Raw genomic sequence first — 21,825 nt, 5'->3', positions numbered from 1 at the left:
TCTGACCAGAGGAGAACTGTATCCCCGACTGAGCCTGGTTTCTCACCGGGTTTTTTCTCCATTTTTTCACCGATCGAGTTTTGGTTCCTTGCCTCTGTCGCCTCTGGCAGGCATATCTGGGGACACTTCATGTACAGCGATATCGTTGACTTGATTGCAAATTATTGCACAGATACTATTTAAACTGAACTTAGCTGAATGATGACATCATCGATTTCAATGACGAAATGCCTTTAACTGTCATTTTGCTTTATTGACGCACTGTGTTCCTAATTAATGTTGTTCAGTTGCATTGACACAATCCTTTTTGTTTAAAGCGCAATTAAAAAAAGTCCAAACAATGACCCCTGCAACGGGTAGTGTTCCAAATGTTATGTGACTTTAGCTAATGATGGGTCCATCCGGAATTTGACGGTGCTAGGGCTGTGTCAGCGTCAGAAAAAGCCATGCATTGTTCAGTTATGTCGGTGCAGTAGAGTCGGTTTGGGGAGAAACAGCAGCATGCGCAGCTCCTCGTTAGTATAGTGGACAGTTTCTCCGCCTGTCACGCGGAAGACTGGGGTTCGTTTCCCCGACGGGGAGAGCTAGCTCTTTTCGGCTTCCGAATGATCCATCCAAAAGCTTTGGGAGGAGCCACAGGTCACAGAAGGAGTTCTGCTTCGACATCAGCCCGAGCCAAAGGACATGCATTGGCCGGGAATCGAACCCGGGTCAACTGCTTGGAAGGCAGCTATGCTCACCACTATACCACCAACGCAATCAGCAGTCAGCCACTTGCGCCGTCGCTAAGAAGGCTCGAAGTGCACGAGTCGCCGATAGGGCTAGAGGAGCTGATGAGATCTTTGTTTGGACCCGTCACTAAAGAGAGCCTTCCAGAATTTGCATCCCGTCACGTACAAGAAAGTGCTGCCTTCTCATGCCAGCTAAATAAACACTAAGTGCTGACAGCGCAAACGCAGAGAGTGCAAATACAGACGATGACCAGTGGCACGCCCTCCTGGAGCGTTTTGGCAGACGGCCAAATTGATTCTGCTCTTGACATTTCGAAGTAGCTCTGCTGTGAGCAGAGCACCCAAAAATACAAGTCACTCGCAAAAGTTCCCCTCCACGGAAATCTTTAGTAAAAGGCGAAAGATTTGTGCGACAATGAAAAGAAACTCGAGCTGTGTCTATGACCCCTCGGGCCTGTGCGCTGCCTCTGGTAAACCACTACTCTCGCCAAGGGTCATCAAGGGTGACCACGCCTGCCCACATGCGTTTCGTCAGCCCCCCCCCCCCCCCACTCCAAAAGGGAGGAGTAAAACTCACAAAAGTCCCCTCGGTCCACCAATAACCACAAGCCCAATCAAGGCAATCTCTTTCTCATGCCTCCATCTGAAAAGTTGGAGAAAATCTTATATGAATAAAAGAGTCTTTTAAAGAAATCCCTTATTCCGAGGTCACCGTAGCCACCAGATCCAGTCTGTATCCAGATCAGTGGGCCGCTTCAGTCACCCGGATCCAGTCAGTATCCAGAAAAGATGGTTGATCAACACCTAGAAAGGACCTCTATGGCCCTGAAACACCTCTAGCCCTATCGGACAACTAGATGAGCCCCAGATACAGGTCCCCTGTAAAGACCTTGTCTCAGACGACCACCAGGACAAGACCACAGGAAACAGATGATTCTTCTGCACAGTCTGACTTTTCTGCAGCCTGGAGCTGATTTGCTGGTTTCTTCTGACCAGAGGAGAACTGCGACTTTAGCTAATGATGGGTCCATCCGGAATTTGACGGTGCTAGGGCTGTGTCACCGTCAGAAAAAGCCATGCATTGTTCAGTTATGTCGGTGCAGTAGCGTCGGTTGGGGGAGAAACGGCAGCATGCGCAGCTCCTCGTTAGTATAGTGGACAGTATCTCCGCCTGTCATGCGGAAGACCGGGGTTCGATTCCCCGACGGGGAGAGCTAGCTCTTTTCGGCTTCCGAATGATCCATCCAAAAGTTTTGGGAGGAGCCACAGGTCACAGAAGGAGTTCTGATTCGACATCAGCCCGAGCCAAAGGACATGCTTTGGCCGGGAATCGAACCCGGGTCAACTGCTTGGAAGGCAGCTATGCTCACCACTATACCACCAACGCAGTCAGCAGTCAGCAGTCAGCAGTCAGCCACTTGTGCCGTCGCTAAGAAGGTTTGAAGTGCACGAGTCGCCGATAGGGCTAGAGGAGCTGAGGAGATCTTTGTTTGGACCCGTCACTAAAGAGGGCCTTCCAGACTTTGCATCCCGTCACGTACAAGAAAGTGCTGCCTTCCCATGCCAGCTAAATAAACACTAAGTGCTGACAGCGCAAACACAGAGAGTGCAAATATGGAATGAGATAGTGATGGGACTGCTACGGAGATCAAAATATTGGGAGCAGATGTGGGCCAAGAAATGGAAAAGAAAAAGTAGAAAGATAATGTCAAGTAATGGCAGATGAATAATTTGAAGGTTATGAGAAGGGAAATGTGGATGTAGGAAGATTTGAAGGGAAAATATAGAGCAATTGGATGCAACAAATATAATGAAAAGAGCAAAATGGAAAAGCTCTAGATTGTTTGGAAACTGAAGAAGAATGAAAAGTATGTGTTATGTTTGGGGGACAATGCTGTATTTATATACCAAATAATACTGCTCCAGAAGGAGCATTTACTGAAGTGCTGAACATTGTTTTATCTTTAATGAGGGGTTAGGGAGACTGGATCTTTTACTCCCTCCTTGTCAAATTAGGAGAGAGATGTTTGGTCCAGTAATCCCTCAGAGTGGAATTTCATAATCTAGTCACTGGTGATAATACAATGTGACTTATTTAGTCACTAGGTAGTGTAACTAATATGACTGGATTATGGAGTAGCACTCTGGATAAAAATAATCAAATGTGAGACTTATTAAGTCTCAAAGGGGAGAATGTGGAAGATTTTTATTGGTCAATATGTAAACTAATCAGGCATAATCAATGTGACTCTAGCCATTTATGTATGAAGTTATTATACTGTTATAATCATGCTTTTGACTGTATGTAGAGGCCTGCCTGAGAATGGAATGTGCAGAGAGTGCACGGGGATAGTATATGGTGCATCTGCACACTCTATTTGGACATTAGACAAAATATATGATCAGACCTCCTTGGTGCAGACATTACCAAAATACAGCATATAGTAAAGTTGAACACCCTATTTTGACATAAGGCAAAATATATGATTAGGCCTCCTCGTTTCACTTAGAATAAATTCTACATCCTAAAAGCAAGCTGGAGACAGCCATGAAAGGTAAAAGAGTTGATAAACAGAACCATATGTATGAAATGTATTGAACATGGGCACGCCTTCAGAAGCATTGTATAAAATAGAGAACCGACACAGGCTCGACAGACTGTTCTGCAGAGCTTTCTCGGTTTTATTTTCTCTTGAGAATAAAATCTTTCTTCTGGAAACAGAACCCTGAGACAGTGTGATTCCTCAGATCCATGGCCGACGAAAATACACTACACACGCGGAAGACCGGGGTTTGATTCACCGACGGGGAGAGCTAGCTCTTTTCGGCTTCCGAACGATCCATCCACAAGTTTTGGGAGGAGCCACAGGTCACAGAAGGAGTTCTGCTTCGACATCAGCCCGAGCCAAAGGACATGCGTTGGCTGGGAATCGAACCCGGGTCAACTGCTTGGAAGGCAGCTATGCTCACCACTATACCACCAACGCAGTGAGCAGTCAGCCACTTGCACCGTCGCTAAGAAGGCTCGAAGTGCACGAGTCGCCGATAGGGCTAGAGGAGCTGATGAGATCTTTGTTTGGACCCGTCACTAAAGAGAGCCTTCCAGAGTTTGCATCCCGTCACGTACAAGAAAGTGCTGCCTTCCCATGCCAGCTAAATAAACACTAAGTGCTGACAGCGCAAACGCAGAGAGTGCAAATACAGATGATGACCAGTGGCACGCCCTCCTGCAGCTTGTAGGCGGACGGCCAAATTGATTCTGCTATTGCATTTTGATGTAGCTCTGCCCTCGGTCCACCAATAACCACAAGCCCAATCAAGGCAATCTCTTTCTCATGCCTCCATCTGAAAAGTTGGAGAAAATCTTATATGAATAAAAGAGTCTTTTAAAGAAATCCCTTATTCCGAGGTCACCGTAGCCACCAGATACATTCTGTATCCAGATCAGTGGGCCGCTTCAGTCACCCGGATCCAGTCAGTATCCAGACAAGATGGTGGATCAACACCTAGAAAGGATCTCTATGGCCCTGGAACACAGCGGAGACCGGGACAACTAGATGAGCCCCAGATACAGATCCCCTGTAAAGACCTTGTCTTAGACGACCACCAGGACAAGACCACAGGAAACAGATGATTCTTCTGCACAGTCTGACTTTTCTGCAGCCTGGAGCTGATTTGCTTGTTTCTTCTGACCAGAGGAGAACTGTCTCCTCGACAGATCCTGGTTTCTCACCGGGTTTTTTCTCCATTTTTTCACCGATCGAGTTTTGGTTCCTTGCCTATGTCGCCTCTGGCAGGCATAGCTGGGGACACTTCATGTACAGCGATATCGTTGACTTGATTGCAAATTATTGCACAGATACTATTTAAACTGAACTTAGCTGAATGATGACATCATCGATTTCAATGACGAAATGCCTTTAACTGTCATTTTGCTTTATTGACGCACTGTTTTCCTAATTAATGTTGTTCAGTTGCATTGACACAATCCTTTTTGTTTAAAGCGCAATTAAAAAAAAAAAAAAAAAAAAAGAGTCCAAACAATGACCCCTGCAACGGGTAGTGTTCCAAATGTTATGCGACTTTAGCTAATGATGGGTCCATCCGGAAATTGACGGTGCTAGGGCTGTGTCAGCGTCAGAAAAAGCCATGCATTGTTCAGTTATGTCGGTGCAGTAGCGTCAGTTGGGGGAGAAACAGCAACATGCGCAGATCCTCGTTAGTATAGTGGACAGTATCTCCACCTGTCACGCGGAAGACCTGGGTTCGATTCTCCGACGGGGAGTGCTAGCTCTTTTCGGCTTCCGAACAATCCATCCAAAAGTTTTGGGAGGAGCCACAGGTCACAGAAGGAGTTCTGCTTCGACATCAGCCCGAGCCAAAGGACATGCGTTGGCCGGGAATCGAACCCGGGTCAACTGCTTGGAAGGCAGCTATGCTCACCACTATACCACCAACGCAGTCAGCAGTCAGCCACTTGCGCCGTCGTTAAGAAGGCTCGAAGTGCACGAGTCGCCGATAGGGCTAGAGGAGCTGATGAGATCTTTGTTTGGACCCGTCACTAAAGAGAGCCTTCCAGAGTTTGCATCCTGTCACGTACAAGAAAGTGCTGCCTTCCCATGCCAGTTAAATAAACACTAAGTGCTGACAGCGCAAACGCAGAGAGTGCAAATACAGACGATGACCAGTGGCACGCCTTCCTGCAGCGTGTTGGCGGACGGCCAAATTGATTCTGCTATTGCATTTTGATGTAGCTCTGTCCTCGTTCCACCAATAACCACAAGCCCAATCAAGGAAATCTCTTTCTCATGCCTCCATCTGAAAAGTTGGAGAAAATCTTATATGAATAAAATAGTCTTTTAAAGAAATCCCTTATTCCGAGGTCACCGTAGCCACCAGATCCATTCTGTATCCAGATCAGTGGGCCGCTTCAGTCACCCGGATCCAGTCAGTATCCAGACAAGATGGTGGATCAACACCTAGAAAGGACCTCTATGGCCCTGAAACACAGCGGAGACCGGGACAACTAGATGAGCCCCAGATACAGATCCCCTGTAAAGACCTTGTCTTAGACGACCACCAGGACAAGACCACAGGAAACAGATGATTCTTCTGCACAGTCTGACTTTTCTGCAGCCTGGAGCTGATTTGCTGGTTTCTTCTGACCAGAGGAGAACTGTCTCCCCGACTGAGCCTGGTTTCTCACCGGGTTTTTTCTCCATTTTTTCACCGATCGAGTTTTGGTTCCTTGCCTCTGTCGCCTCTGGCAGGCATATCTGGGGACACTTCATGTACAGCGATATCGTTGACTTGATTGCAAATTATTGCACAGATACTATTTAAACTGAACTTAGCTGAATGATGACATCATCGATTTCAATGACGAAATGCCTTTAACTGTCATTTTGCTTTATTGACGCACTGTGTTCCTAATTAATGTTGTTCAGTTGCATTGACACAATCCTTTTTGTTTAAAGCGCAATTAAAAAAAGTCCAAACAATGACCCCTGCAACGGGTAGTGTTCCAAATGTTATGTGACTTTAGCTAATGATGGGTCCATCCGGAATTTGACGGTGCTAGGGCTGTGTCAGCGTCAGAAAAAGCCATGCATTGTTCAGTTATGTCGGTGCAGTAGAGTCGGTTGGGGGAGAAACAGCAGCATGCGCAGCTCCTCGTTAGTATAGTGGACAGTTTCTCCGCCTGTCACGCGGAAGACTGGGGTTCGTTTCCCCGACGGGGAGAGCTAGCTCTTTTCGGCTTCCGAATGATCCATCCAAAAGCTTTGGGAGGAGCCACAGGTCACAGAAGGAGTTCTGCTTCGACATCAGCCCGAGCCAAAGGACATGCATTGGCCGGGAATCGAACCCGGGTCAACTGCTTGGAAGGCAGCTATGCTCACCACTATACCACCAACGCAATCAGCAGTCAGCCACTTGCGCCGTCGCTAAGAAGGCTCGAAGTGCACGAGTCGCCGATAGGGCTAGAGGAGCTGATGAGATCTTTGTTTGGACCCGTCACTAAAGAGAGCCTTCCAGAATTTGCATCCCGTCACGTACAAGAAAGTGCTGCCTTCCCATGCCAGCTAAATAAACACTAAGTGCTGACAGCGCAAACGCAGAGAGTGCAAATACAGACGATGACCAGTGGCACGCCCTCCTGCAGCGTGTTAGCAGACGGCCAAATTGATTCTGCTCTTGACATTTTCGATGTAGCTCTGCTGTGAGCAGAGCACCCAAAAATACAGGTCACTCGCAAAAGTTCCCCTCCACGGAAATCTTTAGTAAAAGGCGAAAGATTTATGCGACAATGAAGAGAAACTCGAGCTGTGTCTACGACCCCTCGGGCCTGTGCGCTGCCTCTGGTAAACCACTACGCTCGCCAAGGGTCATCAAGGGTGACGACGCCTGCCCACATGCGTTTCGTCAGCCCCCCCCCCCCCCCACTCCAAAAGGGAGGAGTAAAACTCACAAAAGTCCCCTCGGTCCACCAATAACCACAAGCCCAATCAAGGCAATCTCTTTCTCATGCCTCCATCTGAAAAGTTGGAGAAAATCTTATATGAATAAAAGAGTCTTTTAAAGAAATCCCTTATTCCGAGGTCACCGTAGCCACCAGATCCAGTCTCTATCCAGATCAGTGGGCCGCTTCAGTCACCCGGATCCAGTCAGTATCCAGACAAGATGGTTGATCAACACCTAGAAAGGACCTCTATGGCCCTGAAACACCTCTAGCCCTATCGGACAACTAGATGAGCCCCAGATACAGATCCCCTGTAAAGACCTTGTCTCAGACGACCACCAGGACAAGACCACAGGAAACAGATGATTCTTCTGCACAGTCTGACTTTTCTGCAGCCTGGAGCTGATTTGCTGGTTTCTTCTGACCAGAGGAGAACTGCGACTTTAGCTAATGATGGGTCCATCCAGAATTTGACGGTGCTATGGCTGTGTCAGCGTCAGAAAAAGCCATGCATTGTTCAGTTATGTCGGTGCAGTAGCGTCGGTTGGGGGAGAAACGGCAGCATGTGCAGCTCATCGTTAGTATAGTGGACAGTATCTCCGCCTGTCACGCGGAAGACCGGGGTTCAATACCCCGACGGGGAGAGCTAGCTCTTTTCGGCTTCCAAACAATCCATCCAAAAGTTTTGGGAGGAGCCACAGGTCACAGAAGGAGTTCTGCTTCGACATCAGCCCGAGCCAAAGGACATGCGTTGGCCAGGAATCGAACCCAGGTCAACTGCTTGGAAGGCAGCTATGCTCACCACTATACCACCAACACAGTCAGCAGTCAGCCACTTGCGCCGTCGCTAAGAAGGCTCGAAGTGCACGAGTCGCCGATAGGGCTAGAGGAGCTGATGAGATCTTTGTTTGGACCCGTCACGAGAGCCTTCCAGAATTTGCATCCCGTCACGTACAAGAAAGTGCTGCCTTCCCACGCCAGCTAAATAAACACTAAGTGCTGACAGCGCAAACGCAGAGAGTGCAAATACAGACGATGACCAGTGGCACGCCCTCCTGCAGCATGTTGGTGGACGGCCAAATTGATTCTGCTCTTGACATTTCGATGTAGCTCTGCTGTGAGCAGAGCACCCAAAAATACAGGTCACTCGCAAAAGTTCCCCTCCACGGAAATCTTTAGTAAAAGGCGAAAGATTTATGCGACAATGAAGAGAAACTCGAGCTGAGTCTACGACCCCTCGGGCCTCTGGTAAACCACTACGCTCGCCAAGGGTCATCAAGGGTGACGACGCCTGCCCACTTGCGTTTCGTCAGCCCCCCCCCCCCCCCCCCACACTCCAAAAGGGAGGAGAAAAACTCACAAAAGTCCCCTCGGTCCACCAATAACCACAAGCCAAATCAAGGCAATCTCTTCAGAATCAGAATCAGAATCAGAATGAGCTTTATTGCCAGGTATGTTCACACATACGAGGAATTTGTTTTCGTGACAGAGCTCCGCAGTGCAACATAACAGCGACAGAACAAAAAACACAATAAGGAATAAAAAATACAAAAAAATACAAATAGGTGGGTAATGATTGACAATATACAAATTGACAATGTATGGCAGGTATATTAAAATGAGCATTTATGTATGTACATGTATATTATGTGGAAAAACTGTACAATAAGTATGTGTGTTGGATAAAAAGTGTAGTGTATATAAATATAATTAGTGTAGTGTGTCCCACAGTTATTATCAGCTGTTCATAAGATGGATTGCCTGAGGGAAGAAACTGTTCCTGTGTCTGGTCGTTCTGGCGCTCAGTGCTCTGTAGCGTCGACCAGATGGCAACAGTTCAAAGAGGGAGTGTGCTGGATGTGAGGGGTCCAGAGTGATTTTAACAGCCCTTTTGCTCACTCTGGATAAGTACAGTTCTTGAATAGATGGGAGAGTTGAACCGATGATTCGCTCAGCAGTCCGGACTACCCTCTGTAGTCTTCTGAGGTCAGATTTAGAAGCTGAGCTGAACCAGACAGTTACTGAAGTGCAGAGGATGGATTCGATGATGGTGGAGTAGAACTGTTTCAGCAGATCCTGTGGCAGGTTAAACTTCCTCAGCTGGCGAAGGAAGTACAACCTCTGCTGGGCCTTTTTCACAATGGAGTCAATGTGAATGTCCCACTTCAGGTCCTGAGAGATAGTGATGCCCAGGAACCTGAATGACTCCACTGCAGTCACAGTGCTGTTCATGATGGTGAGTGGGGGGAGTGCAGGGGGGTTTCTCCTGAAGTCCATGATCATCTCCACTGTTTTGAGCGTGTTAAGCTCCAGGTTGTTGAGACTGCACCAGACAGCCAGCTCTTTAACCTCCTGTCTGTAAGCAGACTCGTCACCGTCCTGAATGAGGCCGATGAGTGTGGTGTCATCTGCAAACTTCAGGAGCTTGACAGAGGGGTCCTCAGATGTGCAATCGTTAGTGTACAGGGAGAAGAGCAGTGGGGAGAGAACACAGCCCTGGGGAGCTCCGGTGCTGATTGTACGGGTGCTGGATGTGTATTTTCCCAGCCTCACTAGCTGCTGCCTGTCTGTCAGGAAGCTGTTGAGCCACTGACAGACAGAGGTGGGCACGGAGAGCTGAGTTAGTTTGGGCAAGAGGAGGTTTGGGATGATCGTGTTAAAGGCCGAGCTGAAGTCCACAAACAGGATCCTCACATAGGTTCCCGATCTGTCTAGGTGTTGCAGAACATAATGCAGTCCGATGTTTACTGCATCGTCCACAGACCTGTTTGCTCTGTAGGCAAACTGAAGAGGATCTAGCAAGGGTCCAGTGATGTCTTTCAGGTGGGCCAGCACCAGTTTTTCAAATGACTTCATGACTACGGATGTTAAAGCCACAGGCCTGTAGTCATTTAGTCCTGTAATTTTGGGTTTCTTTGGGATGGGGATGATGGTGGAGCGTTTGAAGCATGAAGGGACTTCGCACAGCTCCAGTGATCTGTTGAAGATCTTTGTGAAGATGGGGGCCAGCTGGTCAGCACAGGATTTCAGACAGGCTGGTGTAACACAATCTGGGCCTGGTGCTTTTTTCCTTTTCTGCTTCCGGAAGACCTGGCGCACCGCATCCTCGCTGATCTGTATTGCAGGTGTGGGGGAGAGGGCCAAAATCAAGGCAATCTCTTTCTCATGCCTCCATCTGAAAAGTTGGAGAAAATCTTATATGAATAAAAGAGTATTTTAAAGAAATCCCTTATTCCGAGGTCACCGTAGCCACCAGATCCAGTCTGTATACAGATCAGTGGGCCGCTTCAGTCACCCGGATCCAGTCAGTATCCAGACAAGATGGTTGATCAACACCTAGAAAGGACCTCTATGGCCCTGAAACACCTCTAGCCCTATCGGACAACTAGATGAGCCCCAGATACAGATCCCCTGTAAAGAAAAATGATTAAAGACCTTGTCTCAGACGACCACCAGGACAAGACCACAGGAAACAGATGATTCTTCTGCACAGTCTGACTTTTCTGCAGCCTGGAGCTGATTTGCTGGTTTCTTCTGACCAGAGGAGAACTGTCTCCCCGACTGTGCCTGGTTTCTCACCGGGTTTTTTCTCCATTTTTTCACTGATCGAGTTTTGGTTCCTTGCCTCTGTCGCCTCTGGCAGGCATAGCTAAGGACACTTCATGTACAGCGATATCGTTGACTTGATTGCAAATTATTGCACAGATACTATTTAAACTGAACTTAGCTGAATGATGACATCATCAATTTCAATGACGAAATGCCTTTAACTGTCATTTTGCTTTATTGACGCACTGTGTTCCTAATTAATGTTGTTCAGTTGCATTGACACAATCCTTTTTGTTTAAAGCGCAATTTAAAAAAAAAAAAAAAAAAAAAAAAAGAGTCCAAACAATGACCCCTGCAACGGGTAGTGTTCCAAATGTAATGCCACTTTAGCTAATGATGGGTCCATCCGGAATTTGATGGTGCTAGGGCTGTGTCAGCGTCAGAAAAAGCCATGCATTGTTCAGTTATGTCGGTGCAGTAGCGTCGGTAGGGGGAGAAACAGCAACATGCGCAGCTCCTCATTAGTATAGTGGACAGTATCTCCGCCTGTCACGCGGAAGACCGGGGTTCGATTCCCCGACAGGGAGAGCTAGCTCTTTTCGGCTTCTGAACGATCCATCCAAAAGTTTTGGGAGGAGCCACAGGTCACAGAAGGAGTTCTGCTTCGACATCAGCCCGAGCCAAAGGACATGCGTTGGCCGGGAATAGAACCCGGGTCAACTGCTTGGAAGGCAGCTATGCTCACCACTATACCACCAACGCAGTCAGCAGTCAGCCACTTGCGCCGTCGTTAAGAAGGCTCGAAGTGCACGAGTCGCCGATAGGGCTAGAGGAGCTGATGAGATCTTTGTTTGGACCCGTCACTAAAGAGAGCCTTCCAGAGTTTGCATCCCGTCACGTACAAGAAAGTGCTGCGTTCCCATGCCAGCTAAATAAACACTAAGTGCTGTCAGCGCAAACGCAGAGAGTGCAAATACAGACGATGACCAGTGGCACGCCCTCCTGCAGCGTGTCGGCGGACGGCCAAATTGATTCTGCTATTGCATTTTGATGTAGCTCTGTCCTCGGTCCACCAATAACCACAAGCCCAATCAAGGCAATCTCTTTCTCATGCCTCCATCTGAAAAGTTGGAGAAAATCTTATATGAATAAAAGAGTCTTTTAAAGAAATCCCTTATTCCGAGGTCACCGTAGCCACAAGATCCATTCTGTATCCAGATCAGTGGGCCGCTTCAGTCACCCGGATCCAGTCAGTATCCAGACAAGATGGTGGATCAACACCTAGAAAGGACCTCTATGGTCCTGAAACACAGCGGAGACCGGAACAACTAGAAGAGCCCCAGATACAGATCCCCTGTAAAGACCTTGTCTTAGACGACCACCAGGACAAGACCACAGGAAACAGATGATTCTTCTGCACAGTCTGACTTTTCTGCAGCCTGGAGCTGATTTGATGGTTTCTTCTGACCAGAGGAGAACTGTCTCCAAAACTGAGCCTGGTTTCTCACCGGGTTTTTTCTCCATTTTTTCACCGATCGAGTTTTGGTTCCTTGCGTCTGTCGCCTCTGGCAGGCATAGCTGGGGACACTTCATGTACAGCGATATCGTTGACTTGATTGCAAATTATTGCACAGATACTATTTAAACTGAACTTAGCTGAATGATGACATCATCAATTTCAATGACGAAATGCCTTTAACTGTCATTTTGCTTTATTGACGCACTGTGTTCCTAATTAATGTTGTTCAGTTGCATTGACACAATCCTTTTTGTTTAAAGCGCAATTTAAAAAAAAAAAAAAAAAAAGAGTCCAAACAATGACCCCTGCAACGGGTAGTGTTCCAAATGTTATGCGACTTTAGCTAATGATGGGTCCATTTGGAATTTGACGGTGCTAGGGCTGTGTCAGCGTCAGAAAAAGCCATGCATTGTTCAGTTATGTCGGTGCAGTAGCGTCAGTTTGAGGAGAAACAGCAAAATGCAAAGCTCCTCGTTAGTATAATGGACAGTATCTCCGCCTGTCACGCGGAAGACCGGGGTTCGATTCCCCGACGGGGAGAGCTAGCTCTTTTCGGCTTCCGAACGATCCATCCAAAAGTTTTGGGAGGAGCCACAGGTCACAGAAGGAGTTCTGCTTCGACATCAGCCCGAGCCAAAGGACATGCGTTGGCCGGGAATCGAACCCGGGTCAACTGCTTGGAAGGCAGCTATGCTCACCACTATATCACCGACACAGTCAGCAGTCAGCCACTTGCGCCGTCGTTAAGAAGGCTCGAAGTGCACGAGTCGCCGATAGGGCTAGAGGAGCTGATGAGATCTTTGTTTGGACCCGTCACTAAAGAGAGCCTTCCAGAGTTTGCATCCCGTCACGTACAAGAAAGTGCTGACTTCCCATGCCAGCTAAACAAACACTAAGTGCTGACAGCGCAAACGCAGAGAGTGCAAATACAGACGATGACCAGTGGCACGCCCTCCTGCAGCGTGTTGACGGACGGCCAAATTGATTCTGCTATTGCATTTTGATGTAGCTCTGTCCTCGGTCCACCAATAACCACAAGCCCAATCAAGGCAATCTCTTTCTCATGCCTCCATCTGAAAAGTTGGAGAAAATCTTATATGAATAAAAGAGTCTTTTAAAGAAATCCCTTATTCCGAGGTCACCGTAGCCACCAGATCCATTCTGTATCCAGATCAGTGGGCCGCTTCAGTCACCCGGATCCAGTCAGTATCCAGACAAGATGGTGGATCAACACCTAGAAAGGACCTCTATGGCCCTGAAACACAGCGGAGACCGGAACAACTAGATGAGCCCCAGATAGAGATCCCCTGTAAAGACCCTGTCTTAGACGACCACCAGGACAAGACCACAGGAAACAGATGATTCTTCTGCACAGTCTGACTTTTCTGCAGCCTGGAGCTGATTTGCTGGTTTCTTCTGACCAGAGGAGAACTCTCTCCCCGACTGAGCCTGGTTTCTCACCGGGTTTTTTCTCCATTTTTTCACCGATCGAGTTTTGGTTCCTTGCCTCTGTCGCCTCTGGCAGGCATAGCTGGGGACACTTCATGTACAGCGATATCGTTGACTTGATTGCAAATTATTGCACAGATACTATTTAAACTGAACTTAGCTGAATGATGACATCATCGATTTCAATGACGAAATGCCTTTAACTGTCATTTTGCTTTATTGACGCACTGTGTTCCTAATTAATGTTGTTCAGTTGCATTGACACAATCCTTTTTGTTTAAAGCGCAATTAAAAAAAAAAAAAAAAAGAGTCCAAACAATGACCCCTGCAACGGGTAGTGTTCCAAATGTTATGCGACTTTAGCTAATTATGGGTCCATCCAGAATTTGGCGGTGCTAGGGCTGTGTCAGCGTCAGAAAAAGCCATGCATTGTTCAGTTATGTCGGTGCAGTAGCGTTGGTTGGGGGAGAAACAGCAACATGCGCAGCTCCACGTTAGTATAGTGGACAGTATCTCCGCCTGTCACGCCGAAGACCGGGGTTTGATTCCCCGACGGGGAGAGCTAGTTCTTTTTGGCTTCCGAACGATCCATCCAAAAGTTTTGGGAGGAGCCACAGGTCACAGAAGGAGTTCCGCTTCGACATCAGCCCGAGCCAAAGGACATGCGTTGGCCGGGAATCGAAACCGGGTCAACAGCTTGGAAGGCAGCTATGCTCACCACTATACCACCAACGCAGTCAGCAGTCAGCCACTTGCGCCGTCGTTAAGAAGGCTCGAAGTGCACGAGTCGCCGATAGGGCAAGAGGAGCTGATGAGATCTTTGTTTGGACCCGTCACTAAAGAGAGCCTTCCAGAGTTTGCATCCCGTCACGTACAAGAAAGTGCTGCCTTCCCATGCCAGCTAAATAAACACTAAGTGCTGACAGCGCAAACGCAGAGAGTGCAAATACAGAGGATGACCAGTGGCACGCCTTCCTGCAGCGTGTTGGCGGACGGCCAAATTGATTCTGCTATTGCATTTTGATGTAGCTCTGTCCTCGGTCCACCGATAACCACAATCCCAATCAAGGCAATCTCTTTCTAATGCCTCCATCTGAAAAGTTGGAGAAAATCTTATATGAATAAAAGAGTCTTTTAAAGAAATCCCTTATTCCGAGGTCACCGTAGCCACCAGATCCAGTCTGTATCCAGATCAGTGGGCCGCTTCAGTCACCCGGATCCAGTCAGTATCCAGACAAGATGGTTGATCAACACCTAGAAAGGACCTCTATGGCCCTGAAACACAGCGGAGACCGGGAAAACTAGATGAGCCCCAGATACAGATCCCCTGTAAAGACCTTGTCTCAGACGACCACCAGGACAAGACCACAGGAAACAGATGATTCTTCTGCACAGTCTGAATTTTCTGCAGCCTGGAGCTGATTTGCTGGTTTCTTCTGACCAGAGGAGAACTGTCTCCCCGACTGAGCCCCCCCACTCCAAAAGGGAGGAGTAAAACTCACAAAAGTCCCCTCGGTCCACCAATAACCACAAGCCCAATCAAGGCAATCTCTTTCTCATGCCTCCATCTGAATAGTTGGAGAAAATCTTATATGAATAAAAGAGTCTTTTAAAGAAATCCCTTATTCCGAGGTCACCGTAGCCACCAGATCCAGTCTGTATCCAGATCAGTGGGCCGCTTCAGTCACCCGGATCCAGTCAGTCAGGAGAACTGTCTCCCCGACTGAGCATTGGTTTCTCACCGGGTTTTTTCTCCATTTTTTCACCGATCGAGTTTTGGTTCCTTGCCTCTGTCGCCTCTGGCAGGCATAGCTGGGGACACTTCATGTACAGCGATATCGTTGACTTGATTGCAAATTATTGCACAGATACTATTTAAACTGAACTTAGCTGAATGATGACATCACCGATTTCAATGACGAAATGCCTTTAACTGTCATTTTGCTTTATTGACGCACTGTGTTCCTAATTAATGTTGTTCAGTTGCATTGACACAATCCTTTTTGTTTAAAGCGCAATTTAAAAAAAAAAAAAAAGAGTCCAAACAATGACACCTGCAACGGGTAGTGTTCCAAATGTTATGCGACTTTAGCTAATGATGGGTCCATCCGGAATTTGACGGTGCTAGGGCTGTGTCAGCATCAGAAAAAGCCATGCATTGTTCAGTTATGTCGGTGCAGTAGCGTCGGTTGGGGGAGAAACGGCAGCCTGCGCAACTCCTCGTTAGTATAGTGGACAGTATCTCCACCTGTCACGCGGAAGACCGGGGTTCGATTCCCCGACGGGGAGAGCTAGCTCTTTTCGGCTTCCGAATGATCCATCCAAAAGTTTTGGGAGGAGCCACAGGTCACAGAAGGAGTTCTACTTCGACATCAGCCCGAGCCAAAGGACATGCGTTGGCCGGGAATCGAACCCGGGTCAACTGCTTGGAAGGCAGCTATGCTCACCACTATACCACCAACGCAGTCAGCAGTCAGCCACTTGCGCCGTCGCTAAGAAGGCTCGAAGTGCACGAGTCGCCGATAGGGCTAGAGGAGCTGATGAGATCTTTGTTTGGACCCGTCACGAGAGCCTTCCAGAATTTGCATCCCGTCACGTACAAGAAAGTGCTGCCTTCCCACGCCAGCTAAATAAACACTAAGTGCTGACAGCGCAAACGCAGAGAGTGCAAATACAGACGATGACCAGTGGCACGCCCTCCTGCAGCATGTTGGTGGACGGCCAAATTGATTCTGCTCTTGACATTTCGATGTAGCTCTGCTGTGAGCAGAGCACCCAAAAATACAGGTCACTCGCAAAAGTTCCCCTCCACGGAAATCTTTAGTAAAAGGCGAAAGATTTATGCGACAATGAAGAAAAACTCGAGCTGAGTCTACGACCCCTCGGGCCTCTGGTAAACCACTACGCTCGCCAAGGGTCATCAAGGGTGACGACGCCTGCCCACATGCGTTTCGTCAGCCCCCCCCCCCAAAAGGGAGGAGTAAAACTCACAAAAGTCCCCTCGGTCCACCAATAACCACAAGCTTTTATGAGCTTTATTACCAGGTATGTTCACACATACGAGGAATTTGTTTTCGTGACAGAGCTCCGCAGTGCAACATAACAGCGACAGAACAAAAAACACAATAAGGAATAAAAAATACAAAAAAATACAAATAGGTGGGTAATGATTGACAATATACAAATTGACAATGTATGGCAGGTATATTAAAATGAGCATTTATGTATGTACATGTATATTATGTGGAAAAACTGTACAATAAGTATGTGTGTTGGATAAATAAGTGTATGTGTATATAAATATAAATATAAGTAGTGTAGTGTGTTCCTTGTATGTACATGTAAATTATGTGCAAAAGATTTACGTGTACGCTAAGTATGTGTGTTGGATAAAAAGTGTAGTGTATATAAATATAATTAGTGTAGTGTGTCCCACAGTTATTATCAGCTGTTCATAAGATGGATTGCCTGAGGGAAGAAACTGTTCCTGTGTCTGGTCGTTCTGGCGCTCAGTGCTCTGTAGCGTCGACCAGATGGCAACAGTTCAAAGAGGGAGTGTGCTGGATGTGAGGGGTCCAGAGTGATTTTAACAGCCCTTTTGCTCACTCTGGATAAGTACAGTTCTTGAATAGATGGGAGAGTTGAACCGATGATTCGCTCAGCAGTCCGGACTACCCTCTGTAGTCTTCTGAGGTCAGATTTAGAAGCTGAGCTGAACCAGACAGTTACTGAAGTGCAGAGGATGGATTCGATGATGGTGGAGTAGAACTGTTTCAGCAGATCCTGTGGCAGGTTAAACTTCCTCAGCTGGCGAAGGAAGTACAACCTCTGCTGGGCCTTTTTCACAATGGAGTCAATGTGAATGTCCCACTTCAGGTCCTGAGAGATAGTGATGCCCAGGAACCTGAATGACTCCACTGCAGTCACAGTGCTGTTCATGATGGTGAGTGGGGGGAGTGCAGGGGGGTTTCTCCTGAAGTCCATGATCATCTCCACTGTTTTGAGCGTGTTAAGCTCCAGGTTGTTGAGACTGCACCAGACAGCCAGCTCTTTAACCTCCTGTCTGTAAGCAGACTCGTCACCGTCCTGAATGAGGCCGATGAGTGTGGTGTCATCTGCAAACTTCAGGAGCTTGACAGAGGGGTCCTCAGATGTGCAATCGTTAGTGTACAGGGAGAAGAGCAGTGGGGAGAGAACACAGCCCTGGGGAGCTCCGGTGCTGATTGTACGGGTGCTGGATGTGTATTTTCCCAGCCTCACTAGCTGCTGCCTGTCTGTCAGGAAGCTGTTGAGCCACTGACAGACAGAGGTGGGCACGGAGAGCTGAGTTAGTTTGGGCAAGAGGAGGTTTGGGATGATCGTGTTAAAGGCCGAGCTGAAGTCCACAAACAGGATCCTCACATAGGTTCCCGATCTGTCTAGGTGTTGCAGAACATAATGCAGTCCGATGTTTACTGCATCGTCCACAGACCTGTTTGCTCTGTAGGCAAACTGAAGAGGATCTAGCAAGGGTCCAGTGATGTCTTTCAGGTGGGCCAGCACCAGTTTTTCAAATGACTTCATGACTACGGATGTTAAAGCCACAGGCCTGTAGTCATTTAGTCCTGTAATTTTGGGTTTCTTTGGGATGGGGATGATGGTGGAGCGTTTGAAGCATGAAGGGACTTCGCACAGCTCCAGTGATCTGTTGAAGATCTTTGTGAAGATGGGGGCCAGCTGGTCAGCACAGGATTTCAGACAGGCTGGTGTAACACAATCTGGGCCTGGTGCTTTTTTCCTTTTCTGCTTCCGGAAGACCTGGCGCACCGCATCCTCGCTGATCTGTATTGCAGGTGTGGGGGAGAGGGCCAAAATCAAGGCAATCTCTTTCTCATGCCTCCATCTGAAAAGTTGGAGAAAATCTTATATGAATAAAAGAGTATTTTAAAGAAATCCCTTATTCCGAGGTCACCGTAGCCACCAGATCCAGTCTGTATACAGATCAGTGGGCCGCTTCAGTCACCCGGATCCAGTCAGTATCCAGACAAGATGGTTGATCAACACCTAGAAAGGACCTCTATGGCCCTGAAACACCTCTAGCCCTATCGGACAACTAGATGAGCCCCAGATACAGATCCCCTGTAAAGAAAAATGATTAAAGACCTTGTCTCAGACGACCACCAGGACAAGACCACAGGAAACAGATGATTCTTCTGCACAGTCTGACTTTTCTGCAGCCTGGAGCTGATTTGCTGGTTTCTTCTGACCAGAGGAGAACTGTCTCCCCGACTGTGCCTGGTTTCTCACCGGGTTTTTTCTCCATTTTTTCACTGATCGAGTTTTGGTTCCTTGCCTCTGTCGCCTCTGGCAGGCATAGCTAAGGACACTTCAAGTACAGCGATATCGTTGCCTTGATTGCAAATTATTGCACAGATACTATTTAAACTGAACTTAGCTGAATGATGACATCATCAATTTCAATGACGAAATGCCTTTAACTGTCATTTTGCTTTATTGACGCACTGTGTTCCTAATTAATGTTGTTCAGTTGCATTGACACAATCCTTTTTGTTTAAAGCGCAATTTAAAAAAAAAAAAAAAAAAAAAAAGAGTCCAAACAATGACCCCTGCAACGGGTAGTGTTCCAAATGTAATGCCACTTTAGCTAATGATGGGTCCATCCGGAATTTGATGGTGCTAGGGCTGTGTCAGCGTCAGAAAAAGCCATGCATTGTTCAGTTATGTCGGTGCAGTAGCGTCGGTAGGGGGAGAAACAGCAACATGCGCAGCTCCTCATTAGTATAGTGGACAGTATCTCCGCCTGTCACACGGAAGACCGGGGTTCGATTCCCCGACAGGGAGAGCTAGCTCTTTTCGGCTTCTGAACGATCCATCCAAAAGTTTTGGGAGGAGCCACAGGTCACAGAAGGAGTTCTGCTTCGACATCAGCCCGAGCCAAAGGACATGCGTTGGCCGGGAATAGAACCCGGGTCAACTGCTTGGAAGGCAGCTATGCTCACCACTATACCACCAACGCAGTCAGCCACTTGCGCCGTCGTTAAGAAGGCTCGAAGTGCACGAGTCGCCGATAGGGCTAGAGGAGCTGATGAGATCTTTGTTTGGACCCGTCACTAAAGAGAGCCTTCCAGAGTTTGCATCCCGTCACGTACAAGAAAGTGCTGCGTTCCCATGCCAGCTAAATAAACACTAAGTGCTGTCAGCGCAAACGCAGAGAGTGCAAATACAGACGATGACCAGTGGCACGCCCTCCTGCAGCGTGTCGGCGGACGGCCAAATTGATTCTGCTATTGCATTTTGATGTAGCTCTGTCCTCGGTCCACCAATAACCACAAGCCCAATCAAGGCAATCTCTTTCTCATGCCTCCATCTGAAAAGTTGGAGAAAATCTTATATGAATAAAAGAGTCTTTTAAAGAAATCCCTTATTCCGAGGTCACCGTAGCCACAAGATCCATTCTGTATCCAGATCAGTGGGCCGCTTCAGTCACCCGGATCCAGTCAGTATCCAGACAAGATGGTGGATCAACACCTAGAAAGGACCTCTATGGTCCTGAAACACAGCGGAGACCGGAACAACTAGAAGAGCCCCAGATACAGATCCCCTGTAAAGACCTTGTCTTAGACGACCACCAGGACAAGACCACAGGAAACAGATGATTCTTCTGCACAGTCTGACTTTTCTGCAGCCTGGAGCTGATTTGATGGTTTCTTCTGACCAGAGGAGAACTGTCTCCAAAACTGAGCCTGGTTTCTCACCGGGTTTTTTCTCCATTTTTTCACCGATCGAGTTTTGGTTCCTTGCGTCTGTCGCCTCTGGCAGGCATAGCTGGGGACACTTCATGTACAGCGATATCGTTGACTTGATTGCAAATTATTGCACAGATACTATTTAAACTGAACTTAGCTGAATGATGACATCATCAATTTCAATGACGAAATGCCTTTAACTGTCATTTTGCTTTATTGACGCACTGTGTTCCTAATTAATGTTGTTCAGTTGCATTGACACAATCCTTTTTGTTTAAAGCGCAATTTAAAAAAAAAAAAAAAAAAAGAGTCCAAACAATGACCCCTGCAACGGGTAGTGTTCCAAATGTTATGCGACTTTAGCTAATGATGGGTCCATTTGGAATTTGACGGTGCTAGGGCTGTGTCAGCGTCAGAAAAAGCCATGCATTGTTCAGTTATGTCGGTGCAGTAGCGTCAGTTTGAGGAGAAACAGCAATATGCAAAGCTCCTCGTTAGTATAATGGACAGTATCTCCGCCTGTCACGCGGAAGACCGGGGTTCGATTCCCCGACGGGGAGAGCTAGCTCTTTTCGGCTTCCGAACGATCCATCCAAAAGTTTTGGGAGGAGCCACAGGTCACAGAAGGAGTTCTGCTTCGACATCAGCCCGAGCCAAAGGACATGCGTTGGCCGGGAATCGAACCCGGGTCAACTGCTTGGAAGGCAGCTATGCTCACCACTATATCACCGACACAGTCAGCAGTCAGCCACTTGCGCCGTCGTTAAGAAGGCTCGAAGTGCACGAGTCGCCGATAGGGCTAGAGGAGCTGATGAGATCTTTGTTTGGACCCGTCACTAAAGAGAGCCTTCCAGAGTTTGCATCCCGTCACGTACAAGAAAGTGCTGACTTCCCATGCCAGCTAAACAAACACTAAGTGCTGACAGCGCAAACGCAGAGAGTGCAAATACAGACGATGACCAGTGGCACGCCCTCCTGCAGCGTGTTGACGGACGGCCAAATTGATTCTGCTATTGCATTTTGATGTAGCTCTGTCCTCGGTCCACCAATAACCACAAGCCCAATCAAGGCAATCTCTTTCTCATGCCTCCATCTGAAAAGTTGGAGAAAATCTTATATGAATAAAAGAGTCTTTTAAAGAAATCCCTTATTCCGAGGTCACCGTAGCCACCAGATCCATTCTGTATCCAGATCAGTGGGCCGCTTCAGTCACCCGGATCCAGTCAGTATCCAGACAAGATGGTGGATCAACACCTAGAAAGGACCTCTATGGCCCTGAAACACAGCGGAGACCGGAACAACTAGATGAGCCCCAGATAGAGATCCCCTGTAAAGACCCTGTCTTAGACGACCACCAGGACAAGACCACAG

At 47.7% G+C, this 21,825-nt stretch overlaps 11 non-coding genes across 11 annotated transcripts; 3 read left to right on the top strand and 8 right to left on the bottom strand.

The window, feature by feature from the left end:
• Nucleotides 1–685: 685 nt before the first annotated feature.
• On the bottom strand, nt 686–757 carry trnag-ucc (transfer RNA glycine (anticodon UCC)). The gene has a single exon. It is a non-coding gene; the product is annotated as a tRNA-Gly (tRNA).
• Nucleotides 758–1,050: 293 nt separating this feature from the next.
• LOC132145868 (U5 spliceosomal RNA) lies at nt 1,051–1,165 on the bottom strand. The gene has a single exon (XR_009434629.1). It is a non-coding gene; the product is annotated as a U5 spliceosomal RNA (small nuclear RNA).
• A 706-nt stretch (nt 1,166–1,871) lies between these two features.
• trnad-guc (transfer RNA aspartic acid (anticodon GUC)) lies at nt 1,872–1,943 on the top strand. Its single transcript has one exon. It is a non-coding gene; the product is annotated as a tRNA-Asp (tRNA).
• Nucleotides 1,944–5,119: 3,176 nt separating this feature from the next.
• trnag-ucc (transfer RNA glycine (anticodon UCC)) lies at nt 5,120–5,191 on the bottom strand. The gene has a single exon. It is a non-coding gene; the product is annotated as a tRNA-Gly (tRNA).
• A 1,385-nt stretch (nt 5,192–6,576) lies between these two features.
• Nucleotides 6,577–6,648, bottom strand: trnag-ucc (transfer RNA glycine (anticodon UCC)). Its single transcript has one exon. It is a non-coding gene; the product is annotated as a tRNA-Gly (tRNA).
• Nucleotides 6,649–6,942: 294 nt separating this feature from the next.
• LOC132145829 (U5 spliceosomal RNA) lies at nt 6,943–7,057 on the bottom strand. The gene has a single exon (XR_009434593.1). It is a non-coding gene; the product is annotated as a U5 spliceosomal RNA (small nuclear RNA).
• Nucleotides 7,058–8,299: 1,242 nt separating this feature from the next.
• Nucleotides 8,300–8,414, bottom strand: LOC132145828 (U5 spliceosomal RNA). The gene has a single exon (XR_009434592.1). It is a non-coding gene; the product is annotated as a U5 spliceosomal RNA (small nuclear RNA).
• Nucleotides 8,415–12,727: 4,313 nt separating this feature from the next.
• trnad-guc (transfer RNA aspartic acid (anticodon GUC)) lies at nt 12,728–12,799 on the top strand. Its single transcript has one exon. It is a non-coding gene; the product is annotated as a tRNA-Asp (tRNA).
• A 3,301-nt stretch (nt 12,800–16,100) lies between these two features.
• trnag-ucc (transfer RNA glycine (anticodon UCC)) lies at nt 16,101–16,172 on the bottom strand. Its single transcript has one exon. It is a non-coding gene; the product is annotated as a tRNA-Gly (tRNA).
• A 289-nt stretch (nt 16,173–16,461) lies between these two features.
• LOC132145872 (U5 spliceosomal RNA) lies at nt 16,462–16,576 on the bottom strand. Its single transcript, XR_009434633.1, has one exon. It is a non-coding gene; the product is annotated as a U5 spliceosomal RNA (small nuclear RNA).
• Nucleotides 16,577–20,942: 4,366 nt separating this feature from the next.
• Nucleotides 20,943–21,014, top strand: trnad-guc (transfer RNA aspartic acid (anticodon GUC)). Its single transcript has one exon. It is a non-coding gene; the product is annotated as a tRNA-Asp (tRNA).
• Nucleotides 21,015–21,825: the final 811 nt, after the last annotated feature.

This window comes from Carassius carassius, chromosome 8 (assembly GCF_963082965.1).
Source record: "Carassius carassius chromosome 8, fCarCar2.1, whole genome shotgun sequence".
NCBI classification, from domain to species: domain Eukaryota; kingdom Metazoa; phylum Chordata; class Actinopteri; order Cypriniformes; family Cyprinidae; genus Carassius; species Carassius carassius.
The sequence above is the reverse complement of the archived record's forward strand: the minus strand, read 5'-3'. Positions and strand labels throughout refer to the sequence as shown.